This window comes from Phalacrocorax aristotelis, unplaced genomic scaffold (genome assembly GCF_949628215.1).
Source record: "Phalacrocorax aristotelis unplaced genomic scaffold, bGulAri2.1 scaffold_57, whole genome shotgun sequence".
Classification (NCBI taxonomy): domain Eukaryota; kingdom Metazoa; phylum Chordata; class Aves; order Suliformes; family Phalacrocoracidae; genus Phalacrocorax; species Phalacrocorax aristotelis.
Genome location: NW_027441133.1, coordinates 206,131 through 216,677, shown reverse-complemented (window position 1 = coordinate 216,677; position 10,547 = coordinate 206,131). Strand labels below are relative to the sequence as shown.

The 10,547-nt window shown below is 54.3% G+C and overlaps 1 long non-coding RNA gene across 1 annotated transcript; it reads left to right on the top strand.

Moving 5' to 3' along the window:
- Nucleotides 1-7,619: 7,619 nt before the first annotated feature.
- On the top strand, nt 7,620-10,079 carry LOC142050916 (uncharacterized). The gene is made up of 2 exons (XR_012658201.1): nt 7,620-8,891; nt 9,490-10,079. It is a non-coding gene; the product is annotated as an uncharacterized LOC142050916 (long non-coding RNA).
- The last annotated feature ends 468 nt before the right edge of the window (nt 10,080-10,547 follow it).

The following is a 10,547-nucleotide window of genomic DNA, read 5'->3' as shown; positions in this document are numbered from 1 at the left end:
GCGGCCAGCATCTAAGACCAGAGAATGCTGTGGTCCGTCGTCGAGCTCTTCAGTTTTGTAGGTAACACGTGGGCCGTCTTTGGAATGGCGTATGAGCATTAGAAGTGAGCTGGGTAGTAATGAGGAAGTCACGGGGCGGTGATTTCTCACGAGCGTAACGGTAGTTTACTGTGTGTTGATACGTTTGGTGCCACAAGCGATGACGGAAGCGGGGTGTGATGCTGGAATCTGTGCAGAGCAGGTGAGCCGATGGGCATGTTCGTTTTGATGAGGGGGGTCCTCTGGAAGAGATCTGTGTTGACCTGTGTGATACTTATTGCTGGCTCTGGGTTTTTTTCTTATGATGAAGAGGCACCTGGCCACTGCAAGAATATCCTGGTTAGCTGGTGTGTTTCTTGTTGTGAAAGGATGCATAATCTGACCCATCTGAAAGCCCCACGGTGTGACTTTTGTTAGGAAGAGATTTTGAAGAATTGAGATATTTCTTATTCAGTGAGGTTGCATTCTATGAACTTGCCATCAGAGTGCATCTTAGAGACGATGTCTTTGTCAGTAGAACTCATCAGCACAAGACTTGCAAAGTATTGCTTTTTTTTAAAGATAAAAAAATCCATGGTCCTTGCGGAGATCCAAGCACAGCACATACTCCAAAGGTTGATGGCATTGGTAGTGCTTGGGTTCTCAGTTGTAACAGTCGAGATACCATAAAATGCGGTTCCCCTGCATGCTTCGGTACAGCCGAACGCATTAGCAGGTCTGCCGGTCCTTCTTGGTAGCCCCGTGTATTGCAACACAGGGGATTTGATTTGTGTGGTTTTTTGTTGTGGTATTTTTTTCCCCCCCAAAAAAGTAAAACTGTATCGGGGATCTCTTCACTCACCGATTCTTCTGTCATAAATGAAAGTTTAAAAAAAAGCTAACATCGTCTGATTTACGACGTGACTTGCGCTCTTTCAGCTGTAACTGCCAAGCAGATGTAGGGTACGATTTGTTAGGTGTACTTAAGCAGGTAGGTATTTGTTGTAAATATTTAATGAGGGGCGACTGAATGTTGTGGGGGGGTGTTTCCTGCCGGTATTTTGAGGGAGCGCTCTTAAGTATTTTATTTCAGTCTCGCTTTCGACGCGCGTTTCCCTGGCAGTTCAGCAGCATCTCTTGGGCGGGGCAGCTGGGCGGACGTCCCTCCCGACTCCGTAACACGCCAAAACCCCCCAGTCACGTTGCTGCTGTGTATTTTGGAGATAGATAATCTTATGGCGGGCGTGAACGGCTGTGCGAGTTGAATGAACGCAGAAGGAAAATGGAAAGCTTTTAGAGCCTAGACGCTCATATTGGATGTGCGTAAACACGCGCCCGCCTTCTCAGCACAAAGTGAATTACTGAGATTTATTCTTAATTTTTTACGTTACTCTTTCAAGTTTGACACGCTTCACTTCAGGCTTCGCGGAGCCAGGCAGCAAGACGTGCGGCGGCAGGGCGAGGGCTGTAGCTGCTGCGGTGGATCTGTAAGCGGAGGTTCCGGTTCCGGTACAACTTTGCCCCGCAGCCTCACGGGGTTATCTCCCCGCAGCGGTGCCATAAGGAAGGGATGAGACGTTTTCCAGCACCAGCCAGAGCGTTCAGTGTTACGCGAAGGATCTGTTCAAAATGGTATCGGTTAGTCTTAATACCGTTTTCAAGTGTTCCAATCACTCTAGCTTTTAAAGGATGTGTTGTGTTTTGACGTGACCCGTTTGCCTGGAATCTTCCTGCGGCTCAATTTCCTTCCTACCCCTTATGCTGACTGAGCTCCTCCATTTTCTTCTGTGCTATTTTATTAACGTGCTGAAATATAGTTTGGGATTTCTGTTTTTCAGATGTTGTCTAAGTGTCTCGTGATGCTCAAGAGATGCCCGCCGGTCGTTAAGCGTGGTGAAGGTAAGGGGCCATCCCTCGGCCTGGAGGCTCCTGGCTCTGTCTCCAGCGGGTGCCCCGCAGGTGCGGCCGCGAGGGCTGCCCGGTGGCGAGAGTCGGGGCCCCCAGGGACCGGGGCTGTTTGTCACCCCGGGGAGCCCGTCCCAGTGGGGGAACATGTCCGAGCGGAGCCCGAGAGAGACGTGACACCGTCCTCTGGCACGCTCCTGCTCTGCCGTGGGGCAGCCGCCAGCCTGCGGACAGGGGCTGGGGAGGCTGCAGCTGTTTGGGGGGCTGCCCCACCTTTTAGATTTTAGCAGAGCTCCCCCTTTTCTGGGGGGTGTGGGAGGGGTGTGCGTGTACCTTTGTAAATGGCACTATTAAAGTAATGAGCTGCAGGTTGGAGCAGATTCCCTTGTTTAGTGCCCTTCTTGGGGGTGAATAAAATTGGGGGAGTCCTGGGGGGGGTGTGATGATGTCATGTGGGGTGCCCCGGTGTCACTGGGGGAGCTGATAATGCGTCAGAGGAACAGGTGAGTGGGGGCGTCATGTAGGGGTTCCCCCCCAAAAAGGGGGGTTACAGCCCCAAAATGCCTGAAAATTCAGGGGGGCTATTACAAAAACCTCTTATATATATTGACATGTGTAATATTAATTTATAGATGCATAAAGGGATTTTGAAATAAGAACTTATCTCTCCTATATTATATAACGGATTTCGGGATACAAAAATTCTGCATTGAGATGCAGGGTTTTAAAACACAAAAGTAACTCGACCGTCTATATATCTAGATCAAAAAATAAAGGAGTTTAAAGTGAAAAGGATAGATGAAGGAATTCAAAGCAGAAGAAAGTCTGACTAGAGCGAGCATCTACGCTTAGTGTGTGTTACATAGTCTAAGTAGATTTGTAATCTAAATAGAGGTTATATAGAGTGAAATAAGCCGAGGTATAACTGTAAGTAGATGTCTAAATAGAGAAGTCGAAAAAGATTGAAGTGTCAAAGGGTAAGTAAGCAGATAGCTAGCCTAAATAGCTGTTTTATGTACGTGTTAATATGGAAGTCTAAACAGGTATGTGTAAAGAGATATTCTGTGTAAGTGTAAATAGCCTAAATAGGTGTAAGTGTAAATATAATAGCTAAGTCTAAACAGATGTTGTATGTAAATGTAAAACAGATAGTATATATAAAATATAGATGTACTCCGTAAGGATGTGTAAGTAGACACATAGTGCAAATGTCTATGCTATGTAAGGTTTTAAAATGCAAAGAAACCACGTTGATAGAGATGTTTATAGAGAAGATTTAAAAATTAGACACACAGCCCACCCCCCAATCAACTGAAGGCACAAAAGCGCTTTCAAATGCTGCCCCTTCCCCGTTCTCCTTCTCCCATCCCGATTTGGGGCCGATTCCCCCAAATGGGGACTTTCCCCTCTGGGGCTGCGTAGGCAGCCTGGGAGCTGCTGCCAGGGCAGACACACACTCCAAAGCCCCTGAGTCTGGGTCTGCAATGGGGGGTGAAAAACCCCAAACAGGTTTGGGGGAAAGAAAACAATTCGGGGCTCTTGGGAAAGCCCACTCCTGCTGGGTTTGTGCAGTTGGAAAGGAGGGGGGTAAAAAAAGCGGGGGTGGGGGGGCGGAACCCTGCTAACCATTCTCATGCACAAAAGCAAAAAATCGCCAATTTCAATGTTGTGGAAAGGGTGAAAAAAACCCGGAAGTGAACCGTTTGGAAAAGCAATCCCAACTTTTACCTTATGGAAAAGCAAAAAAAAAAAAAACCCCAAACGGACAAAACCAAAGTAACCCGAACAACAACAAAAAAAGCCAAACCATCCAACCGGAAATCACCAAAACTAAATAAACCCACCGAAAACCCTAAACTGGGGAAAATTTGGGGTGAAACACCGGCAGTTTGAGGGGCATTGCTGGGGCTTATCTGGAATGGATTCTCCGGAGCGGGTCAGTTATCTGGAGCGGATCATCTGCTGCAGGTTAGCCCAGGTGAGTTGCCCGTTGTGGATTATCCTGGGGGGACCCCCTGGTGTCAGTCATCCCCATGCATGTTCCCCATGGCGTGTCTGCCCAGACATGCCCCTGTCCAGCGGTGTCCGCCTCCTCCCCCGCCCTCCCTCTGCGTGTGTCTGTGCCCTCCCAAACGCTTTCCCCTGACATGGCCCCCCCGCATGACTTTTTTTTCCCCGGTGACGTCCTCCCTCTCCCTGGCCTCCTGTTCTGTGCTCGCTGAAGCCTTGTGCTTACGCAGGATGAGCAGAGCAGGGTCCTGGCAGTGCAGAGGCGAGGCGAGGCGCTGCCAAGCCAACGAAGCCCAAGGCTCAGCAGCGCACAACTCCTTTGCAGGTCAGCCACTGGCACCTGGTCTGCCTGGCTGCCCCGTGCCCTGACGCACAGCTGCCCCCCTCACCCCAGGCAGCCTGCCTTCGGAAGGGCAGCTGTGTTCCCCTGATTGATTTTCTTCTTTAACCCTCTAGGACCTGTTGACTTGCTGCTCTCCCTGTCACAGCCCTGATGCCACAGGCCTACAGCAACTGATGGGGCTCACTCCGGGGGGGTGGGGGGTGGAAAGGGGACCTTTCTTCCCAGGTCGTTTGTGCTGCTTCTCCTCCCTAGGGCGTGGGGTGGGGGTGAGTGGGGCAGGAGGGAGGACGGCAACGGCCACCTGATTTTTAAAGCAGTCGAGACGGAAGGACTAAAATGCTCGAGGCACTTTGGTGGTGGGCGGTGCGGAGGCAACGACTGACACTGCTGGGGCTGCGGGAGTGGGGAAGGTGCAGAGAAACATGAGCTCTGCGCACGCAGTAACAGTTCCGTTATCCCGGCGAACGTGACCCAGAGCCGGCGCGGGTCTTGCCCCAGAGAAGAGTCAGGGACGTCCTGCCGCTGCCGCCGTGCTGTGCTACGGCAGCCGGGAATCGCGCATGCGGAGTGGCGATGGTGGACCCTGCTGACACCGTGCGGCCAAAGTGCGGTACTGCACCCGGAACAGACGCATGCGCAGTGGCGACGATGTGTCACTGCTCGCTGCTGCCACCGAGCGACCGAACCGCGGAACAGCGGGGGCCAGCTGCGCTACCCTGCTCGCGGCAGTCACCGAGCGCTCAAAACCGGGTACTGCAGACGGGCAGCCGCCCGTTCCCGAGGGTGAAGTTTTTTCCGCTGGTCGCTGCTGCCACCGTGCAAGCAGATGCCGGTACTGCAGCCACGCAGTTCCGTATGCACAGTGGCGCTTTACTTTCTGCCCCTGCTTCCACCGACCGCCCAAGCCCTCGTAGTGCATGTGGGCGGCCGCGCATGCTCAGTGGGCCTTTTCTGCTCTCTGCTGCCACCAAGCGACCAAACCGCGGTACTGCAGGTGGGCGGCCGCGCATGCGCAGTGGCCTTTTCTGCTCTCTGCTGCCACCGTGCGATCAAACCGCGGTACTGCAGGTGGGCGGCCGCGCATGCGCAGTGGCGCCTTTTTGCTCGCTGCTGCCACCGTGCGATCAAACCGCGGAACAGCACGGGGGGAAGCTGCGCTACCCTGCTCGCGGCAGTCACCGAGCGATCAAAACCGAGGTACTGCAGGTGGGCGGCCGCGCATGCGCAGTGGCGCCTTTCTGCTCTCTGCTGCCACCGTGCGACCAGACCGCGGTACTGCAGGTGGGCGGCCGCGCATGCGCAGTGGCGTCTTTTTGCTCTCTGCTGCCACCGTGCGACCAGACCGCGGTACTGCAGGTGGGCGGCCGCACATGCGCAGTGGCGTCTCTTATTGCTCTCTGCTGCCACCGTGCGATCAGACCGCGGTACTGCAGGTGGGCAGTCGTGCATGCGCAGTGGCGTCACTTCATCCTCTCTGCTGCCACCGTGCGATCAAAGAGCAGTACTGCAGTTAGACAGCCGCGCATGCGCAGTGGCGTCTCTTTCTGCTCTCTGCTGCCACCGTGCGATCAGACCGCGGTACTGCAGGTGGGCGGCCGCGCATGCGCAGTGGCGCCTTTCTGCTCTCTGCTGCCACCGTGCGACCAGACCGCGGTACTGCAGGTGGGCGGCCGCGCATGCGCAGTGGCGTCTCTTTCTGCTTTCTGCTGCCACCGTGCGATCAGACCGCGGTACTGCAGGTGGGCAGCCGCGCATGCGCAGTGGCGCCTTTTTGCTCTCTGCTGCCACCGAGCGACCAAACCCCGGTACTGCCGGTGGGCGGCCGCGCATGCGCAGTGGCGCCTTTTTGCTCTCTGCTGCCACCGTGCGACCAGACCGAGGTACTGCAGGTGGGTAGCCCCGCATGCGCAGTGGCGTCTCTTTCTGCTCTCTGCTGCCACCGTGCGACCAAACCGCGGTACTGCAGGTGGGCAGCCGCGCATGCGCAGTGGCGTCTCTTTCTGCTCTCTGCTGCCACCGTGCGACCAAACCGCGGTACTGCAGGTGGGCAGCCGCGCATGCGCAGTGGCCACCCTTTGTTTTCTGCTCGCTGTTTCCACCAAGCGACCGCACCCCGGGACTGCAGGCGGGAGCTGCGCTACCCTGGTAGAGATTTCCACCCGCCCCTTACCCGATCGCGGCAGTCACCGGTCGATCAAAACCGGGTACTGCAGACGGGAAGCTGCCCGTTCCCCAGGCTGAAGTTTTCCTCTGGTCGCTGCTGCCACCGTGCAAGCAGATGCCGGTACTGCAGCCAGGCAGTTCCGTATGCGCGGTGGCGCTTTATTTTCTGCCCCCTACTTCCACCGAGCGCCCAAACCCTCGTACTGCAGGTGGGCAGCCGCGCATGCGCAGTGGCGACCTTTTAGCTCTCTGCTGCCACCGTGCGACCAAACCGCGGTACTGCAGCCAGCAGCCGTGCACGGGCTGTAGCGACATTTTGCCGCGCTCACTTCTCCACGCCACTTAGTGACCCCCCGCACGCTACGTGGTGACGTCACCGTGGGGGCCGGAACCGTGTAGGCACAGCCCCTAGCGACAGGTGTTGACCCCTTGCGATAGCCCGTTGAGGGCGGTCCTGATACCCCTCGCCGCGCTCTTAGCAACGGGCCCTGCCCCCGGCGATGGGCAGGCGGGCCGTCTGATGTCCGACCCACCTGGCCCCACCCACCCACTTTGGTGCTGTGTGGCGCACTTTGCTCTCTGCTGCCACCCTGCGAGCCTTCATCCCTCGGGGGGGCTCGGCCCGCCCCTTTTGCGGGGCGCTGTGGGAAGGGCGGGGGCGGGGCCCGGGGGTCGAAGAGCCCCAGCCGGGGCTCGGGCAGCTCTTGCTGCCCCTGGGCCTCTCTGCCGTCGGTGCTCCCGTGTTCCCTCGGGCGGTCGCAGCTTTGGGGCTGTCTCAGCCCCCCGGGCAGGCGTGCTCTGGCGTTTAGAGAAGCGGAGGCGTTGCCTGAGGTAAGGATTCCAGAGCTTGGCACTCTTTGGCAGCATCTGTACTAGAAAGGTCCCTTGTGGCCTGCTTTGCTTTTTTTCTCCCGGGATGTTGTTTCGGGCGCTGAGGGGGCGGTGAGACGGTTTAGTGGTATGGTGTTCTGTTTGGGGTTTGTTTTTTGCTTTGCTGGTTTTCTTCCCCCTTGTGAGATCATTTCATTCATTTATCATTTCGTATTATCATTTACCCCACGCCATTTCCGTCCCCTTTGGGCAGCAGCGGATCTGCTGCCGCTTCAGGCGGCCGCTTTCTCGAGGGCGAGGAGCTGGGACGACAACGGGCCGCTGCAGGCTCTGGTCAGGGTAAGAGGCTGTTCCCTGGGGAGCCGGCGCAGGGGGAGCGGAGGTACGCACGGGCACTTGTCGGTGCCCCTGACCGGTAAAGGGAAGGTTAAATTGTTAGAGTGCAAATAAATACATTTTATTTAGGGAGGAGTCGTGACTAAATTTAATCGCAGCTATTACTGAGCAAACCAGGCAGTCATTATTCCTAATCTGTAATTAAAAAAAAAATAAAGGCAGTCCTTTTTTATGCCATAAATAGAGTTGCGAGTCATTAATAGCTCAATCTAAATACAGCCGTTATTACATCAACTGCAGGCATTAATGACTCCTGATCAGAAACAAAATAAGGAAAGTTTTAGAATCTACAATGAAAATTGAACTGGAAAGCTAAATTGGGAGTGGGTAATACTGAAATTGTAACAGGGCTGTTAGAAAGTTCAGAGGCAGCGACAGCTCCTGCTTCCAACCCAAGCAGTAAACGAAGCTTTAGATTCTTAAATGAACAGAAATAAAGGTGAGCTGTTAAACAGTGGCTGGGTTCAAGCGTAGGCATTAAGAAAATTTGCAGGTGCGGGTGATTCCTGACGAGAACTAACAATTCCAGAAGATTTAGATTTAAAATGACAAAGCTAATGGAGTGCCACAACCGCCCGGATGTAACTGCAGCCGCTTTGGGGGAATGCCCCAGCCCTCCCCAACCACCGCTATTAATTACTGCCAAGGAGAGCGAAAGTGAAAGTAGAAGCAGTGCAGGTGAAATGCGAGCAGTACGCTTTTCCTAAGTCATCTCTTCGTGTCAGGAGAGGAAAGAAAATGGAAAGAAGATGTTTGCAGGGGGTCTGTGCTGGGTTGCCTGCGCGTCTCTTCCGTGCATCCTTGAGGAGACATTTAGCTCGTGTTGGGCGCTCGCAGGTGGAGACAGGGCGAGCTGGAGGCAGGATCGGCGCTGGCCCTGAAAAAGGGATGGGCAACGAGCTGAGAGAAGAGGGGGCAAGGGCTGAAAAAGGGTCTCCAGTTCTGCAGGGAAGGCAGCGGGATGTGACTCGGCAACCGCTCTGAGGAGTGCAGGGTCATTCGCTGCGATGAAGTCAGGGTCTGCGGCTGGCCCGGAGAGGCAGCAGAAATCCCAAACTCTTTGCAGGGGTACCGGCCAGATTAGGGCAACACCTGAACAGTAAAACCATTTAGGGGAAGCAGAGCTGGGCTGCACCGCGTGGCCAACCTCCCTCTTCTCCGTGAGTCCCAAAGGGGCAGCTCCAAGAATGTGCTGAGAATTCATCCCTTGCGCTAAAAATGAGACGTAAGTAGCACCCACCCGTGAATTTTATTTTCTCTCTCGCTCTGCGGCTCCTGCCTGCTTGTCTCTCCTCAGTGCTCACCTGCACCCGTGCTCGGATGGGGCAGCTGAGGGAAGGTGCTGCCATCTCCCCAGCCCCGGCGGACCGCCCCTCAGCTGTGTCCTCTGTCAGGGAGCGTCGTCATCTCTCCTGCCTCCCAGAGCGTGTCCTGTAGTGGCAGACGCGCGGGCTTTTCCCTGCACGCGCATACGGGAAGGGAAGCACAGTGAGAGCTGGGCTTGTCAAAGAGTAACGGGGGTGGTGGGAAGCGTAGCTAGAACCGGAGAGCTACAACGCAAAAGCGAAGCGGACGGGACACAAAAGTAAAATGGTGCACAGGAATGCTGAGGCGAGAACTCCCGCAGCACACAGGAAATCAGTGTCGGAATCTATTGTCTTCTGACTGCCAAATTAAAAATAATGGCACGCTTTGCAACGCTAAGCTCGCTCTGATCGTCTGAACTGTTTCTTTCCAACTCCCCACCGCCCCCAGCACACCGTTCAGCCTCCTCAGCCTGAAATGCCTTGTTTTCCTTCTTTTTTTTTTTTTTTTTATGACAGGGCAACTTCTGTTCCCGAGGTGGTGCCTACAGTACAGCTATCTCTTCGAAGGCAGTTTGGTTTAGGTCAGAGAATGTTTAGCCTGGACTGAATCAGCCTCTGTTTCTATTTCTGGAAATCATCGGTCCTGTGCATCAAGCCCCGAAAAAAGGAAATATGAACCAAAGGACGTGGGGCCTGCAGGGGTAGGAAAATATTTGAGAAGAGGTTCAGTGGGGAAATGATTGTTTGTCTGTGGGGCGTCCAGGCAAGCAACCCAGCTGCTAGAAAGCGGCGCTGTCCCCAGGATGGCCTCGGCGGTCCCGTTGGAGTCGGGGGAACAAGGACAAGGCAGGGTGAAGCATCTGGCCTGCCGTGTGGAACGTGACTGTACAAAGCACGTGTGATGCACTGCAAGTTCATTTGTTTAAACTGTGAGTTAAAGAAGGTGTGCAGTTGCTTTGTAAACAGCCGACGCTCTAAAGCTACACCCGTCTAACTGCTAGCTGTATTAAATCTATCGTATTGCTGTTTCTGCATTAAAAAAAGTAACAAACCAACACACCTATGTAAGCACTTCTAAGTACAATGGAAAACCACTGTTTAACGCGTGGCATGTGTGGGTTGTTTTTTTGGGGTGGGAGGGTGGGGTGTATGACAAAAACCTGCGAGAGACACACGCACACACGCACATGTAATGTTTAGCGCTCACCTAAACCCAAAAAAGAAAATCCACTCTTTATTTTGCAGCATTAGCATTAGCTTCCAGCGCACAGCCTGAGCGCGTACCTCTGCTCTCACCATCTGTTCCCTCTTCAACCGTGTGTGGCTGTCATCATCAGCTTGCACAGGCTTTCCTCGTGCAAGTTTCCGCGACAGCTTACGAGAAGGCAGGGAAACAAACCCAGCAAGACGCGTAGTGCCTTCCACTATGGGCTCCGTCCAGCCTTTGTTAAAATGAGCAGAAAAGAAATCTGCTGCTGCCTTTACCCTGACTCGCTCTTACAGAGAGCATCTGACTTGACCCGCAGCAAAGCGATGCCCCAGGCAGCAGCACGTATTGGCGCGGACCGCGGTTT